The sequence below is a fragment of the Mustela erminea genome, chromosome 8, assembly GCF_009829155.1.
Source record: "Mustela erminea isolate mMusErm1 chromosome 8, mMusErm1.Pri, whole genome shotgun sequence".
NCBI lineage: Eukaryota > Metazoa > Chordata > Mammalia > Carnivora > Mustelidae > Mustela > Mustela erminea.
Genome location: NC_045621.1, coordinates 86,473,337 through 86,499,106, shown reverse-complemented (window position 1 = coordinate 86,499,106; position 25,770 = coordinate 86,473,337). Strand labels below are relative to the sequence as shown.

Genomic DNA, 25,770 nt, shown 5'->3' with positions numbered 1-25,770 from the left:
ACAAATGACTAAATCTCTCTAAACCTGCTTCCTCATCTGTAAAATGAGGGTAAGGTGGCTCTTGTGATTGGCATAAGAAAATAAGGGATTAGTGAAGGGATTCAATAAGATAACATGTATACAGCACTTACTATATTGCTAGGCCTCCAAGTGTGCTCCAAAAAGCTCAACGCAATTGGCATAAATAAAAGAAGGGCACAACTGAGGGGAAATAATAGAAATTCATCATGACTTCCAACCACTACAGTTTCTTAACTTACCCCTGCACTGTCATGTTGAAATATGAAAAGGTAAGGCAGTTAACAAAGAGGATTCTACGGTATAGTGGAAGGAGAGACAGAAGTTAAAATTTCTGAAGCTGCCCTCCAGAAGGAGCCGAGTGACTGAAGGACCGACCGAGAACAAAAAGGGGAAGGCCATTTGATGGGGAGGCCAGCGGAAGTTCATGATTCCAGTGGCCAAAGGCCTGTGGAGTATGAATCTCCAGCTCAAAAGGGATTGGGTGAAGGATGGGGTTTTGGAAGAAGTGGTCAGGAAAAAGGTACAATAGAGAAAAGTTGTAAAAAATACGAAGATATAGAAATGGAGGGGGCAAAAAGCAAAGTGAGATGCAGAGACCATTTCTGGCATGATCAAAAAAATGTGCTTTCTAACAAATTCATCTTATTGTGGGTTTTATACTTCTTGACTATTTGGTCACCTGCATATATTACTAGTTAAATCAAGATACTGAATAGAGACAAACCCAAAGTAAACAAAACACAAATAGAGGCTTTAGAAAGGAAGTGGCTCACACCATGGCTTGGCCTCTCGAGTCCTTATCTTGAAGAGGAGGGAAATTCAAGTTCTTTGAAACACAGAGGCCAAGGGCCCTCACCCTGTATTGGGCATGTTTGCCTTTCTCATAAATTTGAAGAGGTGTTCCCAAGTATTTTCAGTGCTTATGACAGTATAACCATGTAACTAAGACTGGTGAAAACTGCCATCCACATTCACCAGCAATTGCCTCGATTATCATAACTTACAGAACACGTCATATGCCAGGGACAGTTCAACACAGTCTTATTTAATCCCCACGGTAAGACCCTAGGAGAAAGGGACTGTGGTTTTGCACATTTACAGATAAACCAAAGCACGGATATAGAATGTCACCTGCCCAAAGGCTCTGGGACAGGCAATGGCAGAGCCTCTGAGAATGAGTCCTCCATACATGCCCTTAACTGTCACGGGGAAATTTCAAAATACAGGCAAATTCTCAGGAAACAGCTTTCTATTTTTCATTGAGAAGAAAAATGCATGAATCATAAGTGTTTCTTCTTATAAAATTTCACTTTATGCAATTCTAACAGTCCATCTTTATCTGAGTAACTTCTGATGCTCGCTTGTCATTTTAGAACCTTCTCTAGAACAATGTGTTTGGAGAGCCAAGGTAGAAAAATTGAAAGAAGACGGTAACTCCAAAACGTTGTACAAAAGTTGCACAACATCTCAGTTTTTCGAGATAGCAAATACTAGAAAACTTAGCTATAAAGTCCTAAAAATGTAATTGTAGCTTGGTAACACTATTAAATATGTATACTGTGGTCTTTTTGACAATTGTATTAATCCTTTTACAAAGCCTTCAGAAGTTCCATCAGAGAAGCATGGATGCTGTTTTGATCTATTTATTACTCTTAAGTGTTCAGAGAACTGTCCCTATTTTCTAATTAACACTTTTAAAGATAAAAAGCCATGTATTAAATCAATCTGAATGATGGTTGTTTGTGAATCCCACAAGATAAGGCAATTTGCATGTTCACTTTGTACTTACAAACTAAATCTGCACATCTCCAAAGCAGCCCCTTATAATGTAAACCTTTTGTGAGTATTTGTAACTTGAAAGAAAGTTTGGCCTACTACAGAAGCAGTGCCAATTATCTAAAGGGCTTCGTTACTGAACATGATTAAGATACAAAGATACTGGGTTGTTATTTCATATTGTTTGCTATGGAATTTGAAGAAACGACTTTTAAAACCTCCAGGATTATAGATGACTACCTTTCTAGGGGCAGCTAAAGCACAGTTCATTTTCCCCCAATGGTTAACTGCTTTTAAAAGTAGCCAGTTGCCACTCAATTGGGGTAAAATTCCTTTGATATGAATTAAATTGCTTGCTGATGAAATGCACCTTTCAGCGACCTGTTTGAGTTTCAGCGGATGCTGTAGCACACTTCGTGATGTGAATTCCAGCATCAATGCTAAATCACAGTGGTGATTTATTATTGGATTTTCAGTACTGATGAGTCAGCACCGTAAGATGTTTACCAAATTAGAATTTCAAGAACAATGGCCCTGTTCTCATTAAACACAAGCTTTTGTTGCCGATATAGGCTATTATTTCCACATGGTTATGGTGTGGTATGTTCACACTTGGGGCACTCATCAGATAGGGTTTCTTTGCTTTTGCAGGATCTGTCTTCATCGGGCTTTACGTGCTCGATCAACTTTGAAACCATGTGTAAAAGCCCCAGTTTTCAAAATTCAGAAAAGGATCCTTTATCTTTTCTAAACAGTTCAACCTGTGCTTTTCCCTTTGCCAAATACCTCAAGAAACCAGAAATATCATGTGGGCTAGTGAAAATGGTATCAGATTTTTCTTTTTTTTTCCCCTCAAGGAAAATAAAAACCAATGCTTTACATCCATTGACCTCTCTTGAACGGTTCCGTAATCCATAAGATGTCAAAAAAGTTTTTGAGACACTGGGTACTGAGATGGTCAGCATGTGATGCTGACTTTTCCTGGCAAAGAACAGATTATTTTTTTTTTTTTAATTTCCTTATCCAACAAGTATTTGGTTTTATTATTCTTTTTCAGTGAGAGTTTATTGCCTATCCCCCACAGGCCAGATCCGGTGCTGGCAGACCTGTTAAGAGGCCCATTAGAAATGTCAGCCTGAAGTCCTTGTCTTCATGCAGCTTACTTTCTAAAAGAGAAGACAAGCATAAAACAAATGACTCAGTAAATATGCAAAATAATATCAGCTCACAATTTCTATAGGTGCTAAATCTGTCCACTCTTACTGACGTACTTGAAACTTCAGCAAAAGTGAGGGAAACAAGGCTTGCTTATCCTGAGACCGCTTGTGAGCTGATCTGAACAAGAAGCAGCTTCATACATCTTTCATATAACAACTGCTTCTAGGAGCCCGTGTTTGGTCTTCCTATTTAGGTTCAGTTATAAATTCTACCTAAGTATAGCCCTTGGCTGCACTTTACAGTTCGAGTCTAAATTAAAATGGTCAGAGGGTGTATCACTGCTGACCGTTGGCAGTATGTGGTGTTGTGTTCCAGGCCATAGAAAGAACAACTAGACAATCTTTTTCAGGCTTTGTCTATCACTCTTAGTAAATGTTTAACAAAATCATACTTTTTTCCTTTATTATGTCATGATTATAATGAAGCTAAAGGCAAAACACATTAGCAACTCAGAGCACCTGGGTGGCTCAGTCGGTTAAGCATATGCCTTCCGCTCACGTCATGATCCCAGGTCCTGGGATTGAGTCTCACATTGGGCTCCCTGCTCAGTGGAGTGTCTGCTTCTTTCTCTGTTCCTCTTCCTTCTTGTGCTTATGCTCTCTCTCTTTCAAGTAAATAAAGAAAATCTTCAATAAATAAATAAAGTCTTTTTTTAAAAAAAGAAAAAACATATTAGCAATTCAAACCCTAAAGCAATGGATCTCAGCTTTTGGCTTTTGTTACCACCACAAAACACGTGGCCAAAGATCTTCATGCCGGGACAGAGTTTCATGCAACGGACATTCAAGGATTTGTGCAATCCCCAGGACATTAGCTAAACCTCCACCTCTCCTCATGCCCTCAAAACTGCAAACAGGTATGTGAGTGTGTGAAAATGAAACTACTGGAGGAATGACTTTGAATCTTCTGTTCTAATTTATTTTTAAGTAAGTCTGTTGAAATCGATTATTAATCCCAAACTACATATGGACCACCTCCCAAAGAATCGACAAGCGTTTGTGCCACCGGGGTGCGTTTAGAACCACTGACCCAGATAAACGAAATTCTTCTAAAGTTAGATAATCATCTGTGCTCCGAATTTTTAGAAACTCGGTATACAGTTAAATACCAATAACCAAAGCCAGCCAGTGCCATAATTTAAGCACTTATTTTGCTTTATTACTATGTAGTTTTCTCCTACTTGGCTTCCTTCCTCTCTCCCCTAGGAAAGATTGGATGGTGGGGGCGAGGGGCGGGGTAGCTGGTTAGCTGGCCCTGGAGCAGGTACTTCCGCTTACCCACAGTCTCTGTGTCTCTAAGACCACCACTGACAAGTGTTGATATGTGGAAGTAGTTACCTCAGGTCGACTGTTCCTGCGGCCAAGCTGGGAGCAGTCACTTCAATAGAAAGCTCTGAGGTCCCTGCCAGCTCCTCTGGTCCACAGATGTCTCAGGATGCAGCCCCGCCCTTTCTTGGTTGCTACAGTGGGGTTTGCAAATGACCCGGCACTCCCGAGTGGTAACCGACCTTAAGGTGGACTTCCACAAAAGGTAGGAAACTTGCTGGCTTCAGGAAAATCTTTTTTTTTTTTTTTAATATTTCATACACTCAAAAGATTTTTTAGGAAGAATTCCTTCCTTTTCAATTCAGGTAGGAACGTTTTGTTCTTTCTGTGAATGAATCCTTTGCTTATTTGGGGGTAAAATGTGGTTTTGCATACTCTAAGTTTACCCATAAATCCTTCTGAAAATGCAAACTGAAAGCACACTTTCCTTCTCATTAAATTCTATTATACCAAAAGAAAGATCTAAGTCTAACTGTAACAGGATCTAAGCAGTGCTGTAAACCAGAGCCTCAGGACCGCCTTGTAAACAGTACAACAAGAGTGCACTTGAGAGGGGCTGTCTCTCCATCCTGACTCGATAAGCAATTGCTGTGTGAAGTCCGATCTATACATTACGTTAGTGGCTTAAACCCAAATAGCGTGACTGTGTAGGCTTTTTTAATTATTATGAGACAGGGAACATGTTTGATAGAAAATGAAATCATTAAGTATGATTTCTCTAGGATAATGTGACTGCTCTTTGACAGGCAGCATTGTTGGAACCTTATTTTTTCACATTTTAGTGGGTAAATACAAACCTTGTTGAATTTTGGACCTCTGTGGGCATTAAGAAAAAGCTTGGCTTTAAGGACAGTTTTTTTTTAAATTCCACAAGAGAAAGGGGAAATTTTTAAAAAGGGAAAAAAAGAGAAAGGAAAGAAGAGAAGGGAGACTAGAGAAATAGAACAGAAGGAAACAAAAACCGAAAAAAGAGAGAAGGAAGGGAGGCAGAGAGACAAAAGAATAAAATATGAAAGTTAAATATACTGACAGCACAGTTACTTAAGCACACTGAGCTTTCAGAGCAGATCAGCAGAAAGTTTGAAAGCTCAGGTATTTCTGTAATTGCAATACATTGGGAAAATTCACACTGTTAAATGAGCCTCAAATTCTCACTTCCACCTGCATGAAACAGAAACCCTATTAGTATACAGGGCTATAATCAAAACGATGCCAAAATGAGTGCATGAGGAAACAAGACTTATGAGATCCTTCTGTCTTGTTCTCCTCCGCTATGAAATTCTAGAGTTTGTAAAGTTATATTTTAATATGCTATTAATAGGTTGCCTTTGTTGCCTATTTTGATTGAATAATTTTAAAAACATGCCATTCTTTTTATGAGGAAATTATTTTTAACACATGATAAAGATTCAGTGTTAATTTTTTCCCCCATTGAGAAATTAGTTTCAAGGCTTAATAGTTAAATCGAGTTCATGATCCTAGGAATTCGAAGTTAGCAAAACACTGATGTAATGATGCAGAACTAGACACGGGGAAGCCATTCGCGTGAAGGCTGATGTACAGGTCTTGGAAGGACAGGCTAGAATGCTAGGAAGAAGATGTAAAACTGAAGAAGATACTTGGTTCCCTCTTACCACATAGATATGAAACAACGAGCCTAACACCCACGTTTCAGATTAGCTCTATTATATGAGCATTTCTTCACAAAATAACTATGTGCGAAAGGGCATGCCGTATCTGAATGACTGTAGGAGATAACCATCTTATAATTACAAACTTATTTTGTACTTAAGATCTTTGGTTCCACCGTAAATATTTTTGCAGGGTGCCTGGGTGGCTCATTCGGTTAAGCGTCTGCCTTCCACACAGGTCATGATCTCAGGGTCCTGGGATACAGTCCCGGCATCTGGTTTCCTGCTCAGCGGGGAGCCTGCTTCTCCCTCTCCTCTGCCTGCCAATGCCCTTGCTTGTGTTCACTGTTTCTCTCTCTTTCAAGTAAATAAATAAAATCTTAAAAAAAAATGTTTTTGTTAATGGAGATGATATTGGAGAAAACTTTTCCATCTTTACACTATCAGTTTATCCTGACCACATGGTTAGAAATGAAAATTTCTTAAGATTTTTACCCAAATCATGTACATGTTTCTGTTTCCACAAGTATAAATTATTTATTCTTCTGGGTCTCCATTCATCCATCTCAAAATGGAGAAAACATAGAAAATGTACGTATTTTGGATTTGCTTGTCTGCACTCTATTAGAGAGTAATCCTTGCCCACATTTAAAGATTCACTTAAAGAGAATTTAAATACAAACAGATTCATATGCACGTGCATACATAATGGAAGAATGGAGGAAGGAGGAAATGTTTTGAGATTTCCTTTCTAATTCTTTCTACCAAGCACTATTTCTTACACGTATCGTGTTTGGGGTGTTCTTCCTTAAACAGAGATCCATTCTTTTATCAGGGCCGTGCACTAAGAGCAAATGATCCTGAATTTGTAATATTTGTAAATTTTTTCTTGGTGTTCATTCCTAATTAACTACAAAGTTACTGTAGTAGGTCTGTGGTGGCTGCTTGCACCAGCCCAAAGCAGGGAAGTCCAAATGCTCAAAGGCAGCCGAACTTCTGGACAAAGGCTGATGCTGTCATAAGAGGATCCCCTGATCTTCAGGGTTGGCAAGGAGGGCAGAAGGGGAGTGATGCTTTGCTTCCTTTAACCTGGTTTGTCATGTCTTTGCACAATTTATTTACTTCTGACACTTAAATGCATGTGCAAATCCTCTGAGGGCTAAGTCATGTCATTCATCTTTTGTGGCGCATTATTGTTATGCATATATACCAATTTTGCCAAAAACTCCCCATTACTTCTTCTTCGTTAAATAACAACAAGCTGTGAGGGTTAGTTCTGCATCAGCACTTCAATTTCCTCATGAAAAATTGGCCTGCTTTCTTTTGGGTTTGTGAGCACCCACGCCAATATCACTCACATCTTGTTACATAACAAAAGAAAACAAATGCAACTTGAAGAGTAATCTGGCTTCGCCTGTTTGTTCTGGACACCATTTTGGTCTGCACAACTCAGGCTGCAGGCATTGTTTCCTTGTGTCCCTGTACATGGAAAACGAAGGCAACAGAATATGCCAATCCCTTCGTTCTAGCTCTTGGCCAAATCTGCCCTGAGATTTAGCCAAATCTCCTCACCCATTTATGGAATGACATGTGCCCTTGCTAAGAAAATTCTCACCACCCCATTCAGCCTCGTTCTCTTCTAAATCTGTGCACAGATCACGGCTGGCTACGGGCAGAGCCAGTCCTTCGCATGTCAAAGCCTGCTGACTGTGCCATTCCCTCTTTGAAGGGCATCCGTACGCTGGCATCCCAGGTACCTCCCCGCGGAGGATGACAAAAGTCTGGCTACGTTCGGCACCCCATCCTAATCCTGAATGAGTGTCATAGCTCTTGAACAGGTGCTGAGACCAAAGACCAGGACCAGCTGTAACTCTCGCAGCCTTTTTCGTGAGATAATAAGAATTTTAGGCAGGCTTGACAGAAATTTTGAGATTCATTGAATTGATAAATGTCAAATAAGGGGGGAAAGAAAGTGAGTGGTTTACGCATTGATTTGTCATCAATGGAGCTGTAGATCAGATGGCAACGTGATCGTTTTTAGAGCAGCTCTTGTCTTCCGCTGCTCAAACACACCAAATGAAGCGCCCATTTGCTGACGAGAAATTCACAGTTGAGGTCGACTGATGATGCAGTGCAAAGAAGCCTGTTCTGTTCCTCTGCTCATGGATAAACCGTGCCAAGCTTCACCTTTAAATAGCTCCATATTTAATTATGCGATATTTAGAAATAAAGTTCAGTCACAGTTCACTAATTATTTGTTCCCACCTAAGAAAGAGAAAAAAGAAAGAAAGAAAGAGAAAAAGGGGGAAAAATAATATTTAGCAATCAAGAACTCTTAAAAAAAATGGACAACTCAGTACCAGGTTGCAACATAAAATAAAAGCATTTATTTAAGGAAAAATCATAATAGATTAAACTAATTATAAAAAAAATGAACTAAAAAATTTTAAAGGGTGATATTATTTTTCTATTTAACCATAAAACCTTAGGAAGTGATGGATTAACTTAAGCAAACAGAACCCAAAGAAGGTACAGTAGCTACTTTCTTGAAAACAAAACAATCTTTTCGTTCCTGCCATTTGTCTGAATTCTTCCTTCGGGCAAGCTGGACAGCTGCACTAGTAGGTTTTTTAGTCATGGGTTATAAGCCCCACCTGGCTAGATTTGTTTAGCAGACAGCTGGCAGAATTAAATAAAAAGAATGGGACACAAAATGCTTCCCAAAAAAAGCTGAGAGAATACTTTTTGGATGTTTTAGCCTTTTGGAGGTTTATGGTTTTCTCTCTACTTTTTTTCTTGCCTATATTCACATACTACTAGATGTGAATATATATCGTGGATATTTTCCCTCAATTATAATGCCACGGCTGAGGTAAAAATGCAGCATAAATGAAAACATCAAGTAAGCATGTCTTGAACGACTTCTTTTTCTTTGAGTTAGAAATACCAATTTGCAGTTTATAAGTCCCTAAGAATGACATCAGTTTTAAATTAGCATTTTTTTATTTCTACATTTTCTTTGCTATTTTTTAAAGCCAATAAAATAGATTTTCTTCATCTGGAATGTTCTTTCTAGCTTAAAGATAAGAAGGAGTCTAAATTGTGGGAATGGCATCCTTCTGCATCTGTTTCTCTCACAAACCTATCAAATATCTAATTTTTGGCATGACTGCTGGCTCCGACAGGGGGATGACATAAACCAGCTTTGTGGTTACATGTTTCACTTTTAATCTCATGGAAATAAAAATCAGCACTGAAATGTCCCTTTACATGTGACAATTTGGGACTCTTTTCCAAAAGCCCAGGCAGAGGGGCGTTAACCTGGTTAAGCTTAACACACAGCATATGCAGTAGCGTCATGCATTTTTACGTTAAAAGACACAAGGCAAACCTGCCTTCAGTAGTGCTTTGTTCCCATCAGGAGCACGGACTACAAACCGTAGGACCTGTATGACTCAGTGGCGGCAAGTTACTCAAGAATGACTGAAATGCATACCAGGATGGGGAGATGAAATAGCTCACTTAATAACCCTACATCTTCTGTGTGTTTTGTCTCTTTCCATAAATGCGGCAGAACTAGTGGAATATTTCAACCATCATGGGTTTGCTACTTAGCACGGGGAGAATCCAGCTTTTCACTAAACACAGTAAATATAGTATGGAAGGCCCAAAAAAAACCAAAATGGTTTGGACATGATCCTGATTGGAGGAACTCCATGAAAATGGATTCCAACTGCTTATAAATGAGCAAGGGGGTGGGGGTGTGCTGGTTTTAAAGACAGCATGGCAGAGAAGCGTTAATGCTGATACCCAGCTCGCACCTAAGAGACGACAATGATTTGCGGCCACACCAAACATAAAACTACTCAGAAGTTGAAATGTATTTATACAGCCCATCGAAATGTTCTGACTATTAAGGACCAGGCCAGGAAACAAACTCTTTAATCCATGACCTAATACGTGCTTTCCAGAGCGAAAGCCTGACTTGGCCCCTCTCCACCCAGCCTATACATCTCCATGCAACGTAGACTTCACGGAGCCAGGCATGATCTGTTCATTGCAGAGGCCTGATTCTCCCTAAGCACTGATATCAATATCATACATTTCAAATACAAGGGAGGCCTGGGCAGGCTTAATCCCCAGGGCCCAAATAAACTGAGCATGGTCTCTAGGGAGGTTGTTGGCATAGAGCAAAAAGACAGTGTTACTGTATATGTTTTCACATGGTTAGCAGAATGGGTCTCCATCAAAGACTGAGAAAACAGGCATGGTGAGAAGGGAGGAATGAGGTCACTGCAGGTTTCTGTCTGACCCTAAAAGACAATCCAATCTTGGTTGTCATCTGACAGTCTTCTATTTAGTTTGATGGATACAATTACATCTATCTAGCCAGATAATTACAGTACTGGGAGTCTTCCATGTAGTGGTGGCTTAGCAGAATTAAAAGCTCTGAAATTCTTTTGTGTGTGCTGGGGAGCCTTTCCTTTTCTTCCTAATACAGATTTCCTCTCCCCTGCCCCCCTTGTCCAAGGAAAAGTAAGGGGAGAGAATTCCCTGTAAATTGTAGATTGTGATTCTCAGGTGTCTATAAGCTTCCATAGGAATCCATCAAGTCTGTCGCAATTCAACTTGCATCTCAGCCAACTTCTTTATTAAAGAAAATTGATTCTTGTTTACTTCTTTGGGTAAGGAGAATAATGATGAATTTTAATAGGATAACCCCCTAGTGTTAGAAAATCTCCCTCCTTTGGTTATGGGAGCTTTGAAATTTGTATATCAGACATCAACTTAGATTCAAAAAAAAATATTTTTTATACCAAAATAAAAGATCTCTACAAGTTTCAAGCTCAACCTTAATAACTGCTCAATAGCCATTTTTTTCGTTTTGTTTTGTTTTGTTTTCATCACCCCAATGAGTAGTACGATATTCCCATACTCTGTTAAAAGACACTTTAATTGCAAGTTGACCTTCCATTGTTAAAGGAATCACCCGCCACCAGTACTATTTTATTGCTGGATGAAAATTAATATTGTCCCTTATTATTTTAGCACACATAAGCATTTAATTGGGGATGGTGTGTACTACTTAGTAAAATAAATATTCCTGGGAGGAAAAAAAGGAGTGATTCTCTAAATGTTAATTCTGTTCATTGAAAGCCATGAGAGAAAAAGTTTATTATTTTGGATAGAGGTAAACATATTGCTATGGGAATACTCTAGTGTAGATTCCATGGCTATTATTCAAGATATCAAAATATCTCATATTTAGCAACAGGAAATGTACTGCGTTATTTGATGGGTCAAAAGATACTACCTATTCTTGAAGATAACTTATTTTTTTTTCATTTTTAGAGTTAAATTTATAACATAACAAAAGAGTACTAATTTCTTCTACCACCTAGAGCTTCAAGTCACTAATTAACTAATCCATTAAATGTATGTTTCCCACACTTAAGGAACCAAAGAAACCTGCAGGCTCTGTCTATTCACCCAGGGATCGCTTTCCTGGTGGTGAAATGAAACCAGCTTCTTTGTGGAACGGAGTGATCACCGGCTGCCAGTAACACGACCCTCGACAATGTGTAGAGAGGGAAATGAAGGCTAGGTCATCCGAAGGAAACTACAGGGGAATTTTAGATCAGCAGAATGCAATTATCCAAGTTGGAATTGTTCCAGGACACCAAAAGCGAACTTTAAAGGTAGGTAAATTGAATAGCATTGCTCCTCAATTGCCCGGCAAGCAACCACATCCCTGACAAGACTGGTGCTCGTTCTCTTTATTCGTCTTTACTTTGTGAAAACCAGTGGCCAAGGTCCGGGCCACTGCCACAGGAAATGGAATGTGTAGACCGTTTGAGCAGAATGGAGAACATCAGCTCTAGTAAGAGGCACTCCAGCCTCTACAGCTATCTAAAAAGAAAAAGAAGATATTTTTACAATCTGTTAGGCACAATATATTTGCTGACCCGGTATTTAGGAAGACTATGCTTCCAGCCCTTCTTGCGTCTAAGTGGGACCACAGGATTGAGTTCTGTCTGGCCAATGAAACGTGGGCAGGAATACATTACTCGATTTCTAGCTGGGCCATAAAACGCACCTTTTGGTCTTCCAATTTCTCTGTCTCTGCTTCTCTGTCTTTGTCCCTGTCTCTCTCTCTCTCTCTCTCTCTCTCTCTCTCTCTCACACACACACACACACACACACACACACACACGCACACACACACAGAAGTGAGGAACTTCTTGGGGAGCTGTTGCCTGCAAGAGTCACACAAGCTGTATCAGACTGTAACATGAACAAGGAAAAAACACTTCTATTGTGTTAAGATTTAGAAGTTTTTGTTATACTGACCAGAGATACTTGACTAATATTATGTCCATAATAAAAATGGAATTCTCTTGAATTTCAAAACTGAGAAAGTTGAAAAGTCACCCCATAAAGCAAGGATGTGGTAAGATGTACATTTTCATCCATTCCTTGTGAGTGTTAAATTTATACTAGTGTTCTGAGGGGGAAACCAAGCATAATATATTAAGCTGTAAGAACTTCACATAATTATTACAATTTGACCTAGTAATTCTACTTCTAGAATCTATCCTTGAGGAAAAAATTTTTGTTCCTCAGATCATTGGCTATGCTAACAAAAATCTCAAACCCCTTTTGTTATCAACAATAGAGGGATAGTCACCAAAACTTCAGTTATTCCTTTATTAGGAAATTCTATGCAGTCATTAAAAATTGTATGTGCAGGGACGCCTGGGTGGCTCAGTTGGTTAAGCAGCTGCCTTCGGCTCAGGTCATGATCCCAGCGTCCTGGGATCGAGTCCCACATCGGGCTCCTTGCTCCGCGGGGAGCCTGCTTCTCCCTCTGACTCTGCCTTCCACTCTGTCTGCCTGTGCTCACTCTTGCTCGCTCTCTCTGACAAATAAAATAAATAAAATCTTTAAAAAAAAAAATTGTATGTGCAGTGAATGTTGTAGTCACTGATTTGTTCAATAAGCTAATGTTTACCGAGAACCCTTTTTGTTCTAGAACTTACTCTAGATGCTGGGAATATGGAAATGAGCAACACAGAAAAACATCCTTGCTCTTATGATGTATATAGTTTTGGTGGGTTAGACTAACATGGTACAGTAGACAAGTCAATAAATAAAATAACTGACCCTAGTAACAAACTGGGAAAATGCTTCACTGGGAGTTAAGTAAACAAATTCTGACACTATATATACACCACACACAGAGAAACACCAACACACACATACAGAGTTAGAGAAAGTCTGCAGAGAAAAATCATAAAATTCTAACACATGCATATGCAATATTTCTAATCATGAGCAACTCAAAGGCCATGAGACATATAAATTAGTTGCATTGCTGTTGTATGAATTTGAAATATTAAGTGTACAGCTCCGGTGTGGAGGGATCCATTTACATAGGGTACAAATGTAATTAGGCAGCTAACCAGCAGCCACTTCTCAAAATGATTTTATTGTTACAAATCAAGTAACATTCTACAAAGTGATTTCAATTATTCAAAAGAAAACATTATTTTTTTTTTAATTTTTTGAAAGGCAAAGAAAGGGTGATGGGCTGAGGTAGAAACTCCTTGCTAGAACTGATAACAGAAAGGAAAGAATGTAGTAAGTCTAGCACAGTAATGGTACCATGGCTCTTGGGGAAGCTGGGGCCCGGTGAATGGGTTCATGTCCCGCCCCTCCCACCCCTGTCCTGGAAGGAACATAAAGCGATTCATGAAACTCTTTGAGCTTATACTCCAGAGGATGCAAAAATTACTCCTCAAGTGAAAAATGAAAGAATCACTAGTGCTCTGAAGTAGATACTTAAATTTCCCCCTATGGTTTCCTCTGTTTTCAGGGGCACTTTATATGCTATGAAGGGATGAGTACATAAGTTAATCTTTCAAGTTCTCCTTATGTTCTCTCACAAATGTCCAATGTCTGTGCCATCCTGTTGACAGTGGTTTTTTTTTTTCTGGGCTGGAGAATTAAGAATTATTTTTGTTTTAGTATTCATCTTCTGTTTCCTGAAGTTTTTTTTAAAGAGAGTATGGCTTACTTTAAACGTTAAATAAAAACAAAAATTATGTGTATGAACATATACATAAACACAAAAGTGTACTGCCATCTCTTATTAGGATGAAGAAAACTTTTGCTGTGACCCAGACTTCCATTACCACTACAACACCACCTTGCCCTTGCATGGGAGCAAGAACCATCAACAGTGTCCCGTCCTTGACCAAGATGATCCCAATCGGCCATCACCTGGCAAGTGAGCTTAAGTAAAGCCTTTGGGCTTCATACCATGCCCCTTAAAGACATAAAGACACAAAGATGCTGGGTCCCCCAAAAGGCTGGCCCCCTCCCCAAAGTCCATGTATATTTGTCTATTCATCATTTATTAGAGACCTATACCTTCAAAAAGCCCCCAGAGCAGATAGCATTTCAGAAGCAGCATATTTCCATAAAATTGGAAGAGAAAGGTCGTTCTTAATGGCTCTCAGTGAAAAAATCTTCAGACATTATGCACACGGACAGAAGGGTCCACAGTCCTAAATGTATCCCACCAGAACTAACTCTGTTGGCAGCAGCGGAGAGCTCTGAATCAGAGGGTTGGAAGGAATCTAAGTAAGACATCTAGTCCATCACCCTGCCTCCAGGCAATTTTCCAGGCAGATGGGTATTTATCCTGTTCTTAAAGCTCTCCACTGATCTGAGGAAAAAAGACAAGGGTATTTATATCCATGATGTTTTCCTACCAAATGTGTAATATTTGCCACCTACACCATCTGCAGCAGTTCAGAATGTAGTAAGATTGAAAGTTAAACTCATTGATCTCAGGAAAGACAATGAAATGAAAATATTTTGCTTTATATAATATAATTTCCCTCAAAGCTTTTGATGAAGACTTCATGAAATGGCACCAGTCATTTAGGGCAATGAATGAAGCTTTTGCTTGACAAATGACAATCACTGCAATTTTCAGAACTCAGATAGAAAAAGAATAAAAAACAAACAAACAAACAAATGAAAAAAACTCAGTAGTTACTGTTGCTCCTCACCATGGTTCTTTAGAGGTTAAGTCTGAGGTCATAGGCTTACTCTCTGGGCAGGTCATTTAGCTGTACTTTGTTCCACGGTTTTTAACCATAGCTCACCTGTCTCTCAAACATACATCCTTCATCACAAATACTTTAAGAGCCTATGGGTAAATTATCAAAGCTCATGCTTTTGACTAGAGAGGACTCCTTTTTCCATCCCTCCAGTTATGTGCATCTCCATTTTTCTGCCTGAGATAAACCTAATTCATTGCTTAGTATTTCAATATAGAAATGAAATTTGAAGATCTCCCAGCCAGATTTTATAAAGAACTTCCCAAATCCCAATCCCTTAATCCTCTTATTTGCGTACCCGGTTTCTTCATATTTTGGAACCTGAGCTCCTTAAGATTCAGCAGGTCACTTTCCCTGATGTTCCAAATACTGACTGCCTACCAACCTCTAGTGATTTTATTGCCATGTGGCCAACCCCAGGTTTGTTTCTCGGGTGTCCTCATTCCTGAACCAATATCCGCCTAACAAGTCAAGATTCAGGTAGTTGTCCTTGACATTTGCTGGTGACAAGAGATGTCACCTCCATCCAGACAGAGACCATGGTCGGTGCTAGTATATATGCAGGAGCATGGTCAGGGCAACGAAAGTGAGTTAGATCTGTAAGAAACACCACTCTGTGGATAACCCAATCTCTACCCTCTAGTCCTTAGTTCCAGGTGTCATATACATAGCTCCATCCTTAAACTTTCTCCAGGATCATTGCTAGAGGCATTGGAAGCAGTCAGGTCTATTTCTCTAGGAAATCTTTTTCTCAAAAGCTATTCTGGCTGCGAGTAAGTCTGGCATTCAGAGCTTAGCCTAGAATGTCTGCAGCCCGGCTCTTATTGAAGGAACCATGATTTCAAATGTGAGTCGATCAAAAGGATAAGTTTTATAGGATTTATTCTCCGTAATACAGAAAGTTGGTAAAGGTGGCCCAACTTAGTTATGCACTTAGTACATATAAAATGATCAAATGAAGTTTTGGCAAAGTTTTTCTGTACATGAGATAAATTCCCAGTGAACAGGGAATAAAGTAATGGAGAATCCACTACACAGGTATAGTAGAAAGAGAATCATCCTGGCAGTTGAGAGATCAGAATTCATTTGACCCTAGTATAAAGCATATATAATTTACTCACATATAACACATAGTTCTACAATATTTCTAAGCTAAATTCTACTAAGCCCTGACCTTGCAGCAAAGTGGGAGCTCTCAGTAGACAAGGCAGAGCAAGCTAAAACAGGTGAGGTTGGGGTTGAGCATTCTATGTTTATACCACTGAGACAGTAAACACAAGTCCAGTCCAAGCCAGCATAAATATCTAAAATTTCTGATCAAACAGTGAGACAGGACAGCGCACTCTCTGAGAAATAGTTATTCTCAGCATCTAGCAGTGCCTGAGTTGTTATGCAAAGAAGTGGATGGACAAGATACTAAAAATAGTCCAGTCCTTGTGTACTAGCTGGCAGGATCTAGAGAAGAGAGAAGAGGACAGGGCTCAGCAGACTGGTTGAGAGACAAGTTGGCCTCTACTCCCAGAGGGGAATAACTAAGAAAGACCCAAGACCCAGAAATCAACCCAGATCAGAGCTAAATTAGAAAATGAGGGGGCGCCTGGGTGGCTCAGTGGGTTAAGGCCTCTGCCTTAGCTCAGGTCATGGTCCCAGGGTCCCAGGGTCCTGGGATCGAGCCCCGCATCGGGCTCTCTGTGATGCAGTGAGCCTGCTTCCCTCTCTCTGCCTGCCTCTCTGCCTACTTGTGATCTCTGTCTGTCAAATAAATAGATAAAATCTAAAAAGAAAGAAAGAAAGAAAATGAGTACTACCTGCAGGGAAATGGGTAGAAAAGCTAAGGCCTGCCTGATTCCCACAGCTGCTAGAGGACATCATCTACTGTGAACCTCCACTGCGTGTATACATGTGCCAGGTAATGTCATCGACATATGTCCCTCATTTCTTATAGGATCCCTCAGAGGTAGTCCTCGATTACCAAAAAATACCCATGACCCAAGAGTTCTGGCTAAATATGTAGTGAGGAAGTTGTTGTATGCTATCACCGTTCCCCTGCCTTTATCATACTCTCAGAGAATCGCAGTGCACATCCAAATCGCTAAGATGTCCTGTGTGAAAGAGACCATTTCCAACTACGTATTAACCCAGAATTCTCAATGAAACCACTTCCCAGCATCCTAATGAATATACTTACATAATTATTCTTTCAGAAACATTTATAATCTTCTCTCTTACCCAGTGTTCTAAGAACAGACTCTGAAAATTCCTGAGAAACACATGTGCTTTGTAACACAAAGAATTAGACAAATGCAAAACGGTGTGATTGTGGCCAATTTGTGTTAGTGAAAATGAGTAAGAGGGTGGTGTTGAAGCCATTAATGGAATGGTGCTACTGAAGTTTGGATCGCTATAGATCTACCAAGACAATACTCTTGTGTGGCTAAAGGTCTACATTTCCGGCACAACATAGACCACAGATGAGGCATATACTTGGGTTTAAAAAAAATATACAGTGAATGAATGAATGAATGCATGCATGAATGAGAAAAAAATGCAAATAATATATATTCCATCTTTGGAGAACAAATTTTCCTTTGAGGGAGACAATAAATTCCTTTCACACTATGCCCAAATGGTGGCATAGTTCTACCAGATGAACCAACCATCATAATTATAAAACTCACAGGGCATTTGCTCTAGAAAAGTGTCTTTTTCCAACTGGCCCCTTCCCGGCAAGGACTATCTCCTTCCAAGGACTTGTGGACTTTCTACCGTTCCCCATTCCCAAATCAATAACCAGCCTTGTTCCATTGCCTCTACGGAAGGCTTAGGTCCCAAACAGTTGGGTGTATATATTTGTTCAGGTGGGAGAGGAAAAAAGATGGTCTCATAGGAAATTACAGTTAAAAAAAAAAAAAGACAAAAGAACAAAAAAAGTGTTTTAATAAGAAGCTTCTCAGAGCCTTTAGTATGCTAATGGACATTGTGGTTTTCTAAAAACAGGTTGAGAAGGAGAGGACATACTATAAAGCATTTTCTAAGCTGTAAATTTTTCCACAAAATTTTATGTCCATGGAGCATTTGGGGGGAAAGGCTATGCTGGCCTTTTAACTTTCCTTAGTGTGCTTAGCTAGAACTATCTTTGAGGATTATTTTAAAGAACGAATGAGACAATGGGGTGCTATTTCCTAGCATAGTCACACAGCGGAGCTTCAAAGAATAATGTTCCTAATATGGTGCAGGTATTAGGCGGATATTATTATCCCCATTTTGTGAATGAGGATACTGAGGTTCACAGGAGTTGAGTGGCTTGTCTTTGGTCAAAAGCCCAACTATGGCTTCTGCCTCCCAATCCAAAAAGCTTTCTCCTGGGCCGCTGTTTCTGGCCCCTGAACAGCTCTCACCCCACAACTACATCACGACCTACCATGATGTCACATCCCCCTAGAAATCAATTTTGCATGAAGCACTCTGAGTAAACCAAGTGGGAGTCTCATTGGTTTGAATTCAATTCTTTTGAGGACTTGCGATCAGAAAACATGTGCTATCCAATTTTTCCCACACATGCCACTTCTTAGCTGGCCTATCACTGGGGGCCTGTGCAGTGTGGTCTGTTTGAGGCCAATAATCATATCACCATTGTAATGAGTGGCAAATCCTATGTAATTTACACATTAAAAGGAGGCTGAGATGCATGGAAAAACCCAACCCCCATTTGTCTAATGAAATTAAAGCTCTTAGCCAAATACGGGTGCTGAAAAGAGATGTTTGGGAAGGGCTCTCGCGGCTCTCTCGCCCCTGCCTCCGAAGAAGAGGGTGAGTGTTCTTTATTCATGATCCCGCCTCTACCTAAATCACTCCCACAATGGGACCTCTAAACCATGGGGCCCTGTCTGGGAGCATGATTTACGCATAGCTGAGGCCAGGCGGGGCTTACAAAGGCATTATGACTAGTTATTTTCAATGACAATTGAAGGGGAAAAGAAAGCAGCAAAGATGTTCTGTGGCTTGGCAGGCAAAGCACTAAACTGCTCCCGCCTCCTTCCCCCAACAGCAGAAAAGAAAGTTTTGAGACATACCTGATAAAGCAATTATTTCAAGATATTTTTCTTATTCAGTGGTAACTGGACAGTCTCATAAAAGTGTAAATAACACAGCATTTGGAGCAGCCTCACTGAGCCAAAACTCTGGAACAAAACATTGGTCCCATGATAAGGCAAGAAGAGGTGGCTGGCTCTAACATTCCAAATCCTTATGAGCTCCCCAAGACTGAAATTCTCCCTTGTGTTGGGGAACCAGCCATGTTGAAGTGAGATGAAATGTAACAACCCACATATAATTTATGTCAGTCTGAAAGTCAAGAACCTACCATCAGGAAGCTAGTTAGTCTCTATAATGTTCTTGTTTGGTGTATGAATGACAGATACATGGAAATACTGTACAGTATTTGGATTTAAGAATATCAGCAGAAGCATCAGGGCAATAATGTATGCAAAGAAATATCCAGAGTATATAGGAAAACAGCTGATAGCCTTTATCCCAGCTTACCAGCTTCTCCTAGGCAAATGGGTGTGATGAAAAGGGCTCGTACACACACACACACACACACACACACACACACACACGTGTTCACACGAACACACCTGAATCAAGGAAAAGGGGTGTGTTAAGAATTATCAGTCTCCATTTTCCTCACCCTCCATAGAATGTTTCAAAATCTAGACTCTGATTCCAACCTCCTTTCCTACCACTCTCCACTCCCTATTCTCTAGCCACATCTTTCTTTCTCTTCCTCAATCACATCAAATGCATTTCTGTTTCAAGACATTTTGCCTGTAATATTCTGCCCTAGGATCCTCATGTAGCTAGCTCCTTCTCACCTAAGTAGATTTTTGTGGGTTCTAAGCATATCAGATCAAATATATTAAAATGAACTCATATTAATAGAATTTATATAAAATAAGAACAGTAAAGTTTCAGATGATTAGTAACAATAGACATTTTGTATGCATTCAAATAAACATTATTAATTTAAATTCTGCTGTATTCTTTTCTTTTCTTTTTTCTTTAAGCAAACTGTACTCCCAAAATGGGACTCAAACACATGACCTAGAGATCAAGAGTCACATGTTCTACTGACTGAACAGTATTTTTTTCATAAATTATTTCATGCAGTATTTTTTTCATAAATTATTGGCAATAGCCTTTTTTCTAAGTTTGAAATACTTTCATAAGCCCTTAAAAAATCCTAGCCCACATTAACTAATAGATTAAATATTTCTGTTCTTACCATTTGGGTTCAGGCCAAATAGCATCCCATACTCAGAAGAGATGTTTTCTAACTACCTTTTCCAAAATATCTACCCACTTCACATTCAGTGACTTTCTGTCATTTATTGTACTTTTTATAGTCTCTATATGACTGAATGAATTCACACATCCTAGGTTAATTCCACCGTAATACTGATTTAAAATAATAATACTGATTTAAATTTGCATTTGCATAGAACTCATAACTAAACTGTGGTGGTTTCTACAGTAACAATTCAAGATGCCATTTTCAAAGGTATCTGGTATTGTAGGGTAGGAGGTTGGGCAGTGGCTCATTTTAAGTTTTAAATACAAAAACACATACATACATGCACACATACTTCCATCAAGGAAACTTTAAAAACAAAAAAAAAAATTTCAGGTATAAATCAAATACCTTGGTGCAAACTATGGGACAGAAAATATAGCACTCATTTGTGAAGCTCCAGACCAGAGAAGTACGTAATGGTATCATTCAGCCTTCAAAAACAGTAATGGAAAGCAAGTATCAGAGCCCATGGAGGCTCCCTTTACAGTGATTGGATTTTAATTATCTTCCACAAATCACTTTGTTTAAAAAAAAAAAATCTCTTGTTAAACAACACCTCCTGATATTTTGATAAATACCAGGGCCAACTGAATCTTATGAAATTGTTAGACTTTCAATTCTGGGATCCAAAGTAGACCAAGTCAGCCATTACATAATTCTGACTTAAATAGTCTGTGTGTTTTATGTTGGCTATTTTGTTTCATTTTCTCAGTAACTTCATATGTAGGTAAAAAATACATTGTTCCTGTTTCGTGATAAAGAAACAGATGCTATACTCGCTTTAGTTAGAATAGGTCAGGCTTATGCTACAGTAACAAGCAATTCCAAAAGAAACAAACTATGTACATACGCAGTCACTCAGGCTGACTACCTCTTCAGGGAAGCTGTTCTTAAGTGGCTCAGCAGTATGGATTGTATTCATAGTGTGGCTCTGCCACCTGAACCTTTGGCTACCCTGTAAGTTGGGAAAGAAATAAGTGGAGAGTTACAAAGTGTTTCTTTGACTTAAGGCACAAGTGACACACATAATCTGTCTATGCAGTTCATTGGCCAGAGCTAGTCACACAGTCCTATTTAAAGGCAAGGCTGCTGGGAACTATAGCTTTCCATGTTCCCAAGATAGAGGAATTTGATATGTAATGTGTCTCTATCACAATACCTAAGATCAAACAGCAAATAAAGTGAAAGAGCTAAGATTTGGCCCTAATCTGATAGTAAACCAGTACTCTTTCCATGACTCTGTCTAAACTGGAAAATAAAGATTATGATTTGTTTGTTTTTTCTGATTCTGTTTCTAGGACCTAGCATATACCTGACATATGGAAGATACTCAAAATACTTCCTATACGAGGAAGGAAGGCAGAGATGGAGGAAGAGAGAAAAGGACAGAGAGAGGAAGGGAGAAAAATACAGATCTTTATTGTTTCTTAATTTCATGATTGATTGACTCTTTGAAGTATGGTAAAGGACAGAAATGATATAGCTACTACTTTCCAGCCTTACAACGTCTTTTCACAACACTCAAGTGAAAAAGTCAAAATGTAGAGACTGATATGGCCTCCTTCATATTTCTGCCCCATTCATCCTGAAAATATCTCCATAAATGGTGGAAGAGAGACAGAGGGAGAGAGAAAATTAAGAAAAGAAAGAACAGATTAAGAAAAAAAAAAAAAAAAGATTAGATGACTCTCATGGACAGGAGACAGTGGCAAAAGGAATTCATCTGGAATGTAATTTGGTGTATAATATGCCTTGGGTTCTTTGCCAGAGAGGTGCCATGTAAAGGAAATGCTATGGCAAAATTATTTAATAAGAAGGATGCTGGATTTCTTCTGTGCTGTACAATTTACAGTAGAATCAAAGGACCACGCTTTTACACAACCCTTACAGGAAAAGCAAGACAGGGGCAAGCAGAAATAAATTAAGTATCTGCCATTGATTGTCATGGATAGCACCAGCTTATTGAGCTAATACTTTATTAGTGTGTTATAGCTTGGATGGTGATGGTCTTTTTATTGTTTTTGTGGTAACTCTTTATTTTAAGTATCTTATCATTATGAATTCATTTAGTATTGATTGCAATAGCACTGATCATAAAGAATTAATTTGGCCTTACCATGAATATCATACACACTTATATAAGAGTTTGGCTGTAATTCAAAATTAATTAATACGGTAAAATTTTATTGCTTTTGCAATTCTGCAATCTTTTTAAGTGCGTCTAAGGTGTCTTTTTTTTTTTTTTTTTTTTAAGCAGGTAAAACCTAGCAGAAAATCTACCTAAGACATTTTTCTCTGGAAGACAACTTCATTTAATGATAAATGGAAAATTTACCTTAAAAAAAAAGTCCTTCATGTCTTAAAATACTTGTGATTCCAGCTCTAGAATTCTGGGTTACCAAAAGACTAAAGCTTTGAGTCCTAGAAAAATGATCATGTCTGCTGGGTGTTCCCCCTTCCTTGACATGGTTAGGATGAGCAACATAATTGAGGGTTTATCTCTCCTCAGTACCTTCTGTCTCTCACCAAAGATAATTTGTCCCTGTCAGAGTGAAGGGCCCCCAGCAAAGGAACTCTATTTACTTATAATGATACTGAATTACCAGAAGGTACAATTCAGGACATACTTCTAGCTAGTTGAGATTGTTGAACGTGGGTATTAGTGGGGATCTGGGGAGGTTCGGGGTCTAAATCAAATGGCACGTGGCTGGAATGCCTGCCTGTGGCCTTCGGTTAAAATCCACTCCACTGCTTCCTGTTGCTGCTGCTGTTCTGAATGGGATTATGGGGGCATGTGTAGACCTATTGGGACATCATGCTACAGATGTCCCCCCTTACACAGATAGGGACTAGGGTGTCCTTCAAGGACTGCTGTTAAAAGATGCTTCAGTGTTGAGAAAGTCTTTGAGGCCTCTCATCATCCCTATTTAAAATGTAAATATCACCTCGATCCAACAGAGTGATCCATTTACCCACCAGGAATTTAACATTAGGGAATCCAACATACACAGTCACTTCGACTGAGTAAAATACTGAAATGTTAATGAAGAGGTGAGAACTGAGAAACAGTCCGGAGGACGGGAGACTGCCCAAAAGGCAGCCTTTGTGGAATGTCTCTGTAGTAGGCCCTGGAATCTCGGGGACCAGAGGAGATTCCAAGAAGAGGCAAAGGAGCACACGGAACTGAGACGGAATCTCGAAGACAAAAGAATTTGGTTAAGGACAGTGCAAGATCAGCCAGTTAGCAGGCCAGAGAAGAGCTAGGGGGGCTGAGCCCGGGTAGAGTCAGCAGAGAGCCGCTGGGTGCTAGGAAACCCACAGAGCCCCGGCAACCACTAAGGGCTTCCTGCTCTCAGTGGATATGCCAATGAGAAATGAAATTAGGATACAAAGTAGAAAGTCAACAGCCAAATTGATTTGGAAGAGATATAGGCCTGTGCCCCTATTGACTTAGTCCATTGTCAGAGCCCAGAGCCAGAGCAGCAGATACGGGCAAGGCAGGACAACCCAAAACTCATAGTAGAGGTGTTGGTGGCATCCCCAGTAGGAAGGAACCTGTTACGAAGTAAGCTCAAGATGCCAACTCTAAAGAGATGAGTCCCGGAGGGCCCAGGGATTTCTGGGATATGGCCATAGAATGGATGGAATGGATTTCTTAGGATTCCTGAATCTGTTTTACTAAAAGCATTTTTAGCGATATTGAAAACTGATTTCCTCTTTTCCAATATATAACATTTGTAACTCTCCAAGGCGCCCTTAGAGGAAATCCAGCCTCACTGGCCAAGCCAGTTTCCAAGAGCTCCTCCAAGCTGCTGTCCCTCACTGGGTAAGTTCTCCCTTCTTCTAACTTCCACTGTGCTTTCTCTTGGGGAAACCATAAAAAGCCACACCTTTCACTAGCCAGACTCTCTCTTACATCTCTCTCTTAATTACAAATGTAATTACCACTTTTGTCTTAGGTAGCAAATACCAGAAGTTTTTTAGTTGGTATAAACAAAGATTGTCCTACTCCTTCTGTCTGATACCAAAAAGGTATATAAAAGTCTATTCTTATCTTTTTAATTACTGACATTTTCTTCATGTCAGTTAATAACACACTGCACATCAAATAACACAGCTGCTAAGCAGAAGACTCTGAAGTCCAGAATTCGCCTATCCCGCCAGATTAGTTAAAGGTTTCAGGAAAAGGGAAGACTAAAGAGAACTGAAGTAATTTGTTCCTTAATACCTTAAATTAGCATGTCTTTTGATTATAGGTGTTTCAGGGTGTCTTTGGTGACAAAGATGGCCCCTTCCTGATAAACGCCAAGTTCAGCACCTCCAAGTAACTGTGCGAGCATATGCATTTGCCCTTAAAAATTAGCAGAGGATGTCACGGAGGTAAGAGGGTATTCTTTATTTGTGCTATGGGAAGCAATAATGGAGATTTACAGTTCTTCAATATAGCATAGGATTTCCCAGAATGCTGACTAACGGAACCACAAGGAGGTTTATTGATGTAGCGCTGTATTGAAAACACAGGTTTATTAATAAATAGCTTCATGAGAGTCTGAGAGGCAAAAGAAGATAGCAAACGATACGATGGCATGAAAAACAGGAGGACCGTGTGAAAAAGCGTGTAGCTTGAGAAATGGGACCAGGAGATTAACTGCTGGGATCAACTTAGAAACTTAAGCATTCAGGGAAAACATTCAAGTGAAGTCTATGCTAACAGAGTCTTTTCCTTCTGTTTGCAGGTTTTAATAGCCACAAATGTCTCTTAGCATTTCCCTCCTTTAGGAAGACAATATCAGACTGCTGGCATTGATTTCTTAAAATTATACTGGCAAAAAGATAAACAAAGCTCAAGATATAGAAATACATTTTACACTGAAAAAAAAAAGGAAAAAAAAATAAAAAACAAAAAACACACTGAAACCAAATCCTCATATTTCTTGGCTCACGGTAGCAGGCTGACTAGTTACCCAAAATGAGCTTACTGCAAAATCACTCTGTTCTCACCACAGGCACAATTTACCAACTGGGTGCAACAGACACCGGGCTGGCTCCTGAACTTCTCTCCTCCAATTAAGCTACACAACCTGTTACCATTTTGCCAATGGACTCTATTTACTTAGGTTCTGCTTAACTTGCCAAGTGCTCACTCTGTGGAATTCCCAGCAAAGAGAAAGGAACAATTGGGGGAAATTTTTTGTTAACATCCTTTCTTTTAACTTTCCCTAGCAGAGGGGAATGCATCAACATGGAGCAGATGTGCTGAGACCAAATGCTCTCTTCCTCATGATTACAGTTGGTTATACCTGTGGATAGGCAAG

At 39.5% G+C, this 25,770-nt stretch overlaps 1 long non-coding RNA gene across 1 annotated transcript; it reads left to right on the top strand.

The window, feature by feature from the left end:
* Positions 1-4,423: 4,423 nt before the first annotated feature.
* On the top strand, positions 4,424-20,243 carry LOC116597120. Its single transcript, XR_004288459.1, has 3 exons — positions 4,424-4,545; positions 11,428-11,670; positions 20,169-20,243. It is a non-coding gene; the product is annotated as an uncharacterized LOC116597120 (long non-coding RNA).
* Positions 20,244-25,770: the final 5,527 nt, after the last annotated feature.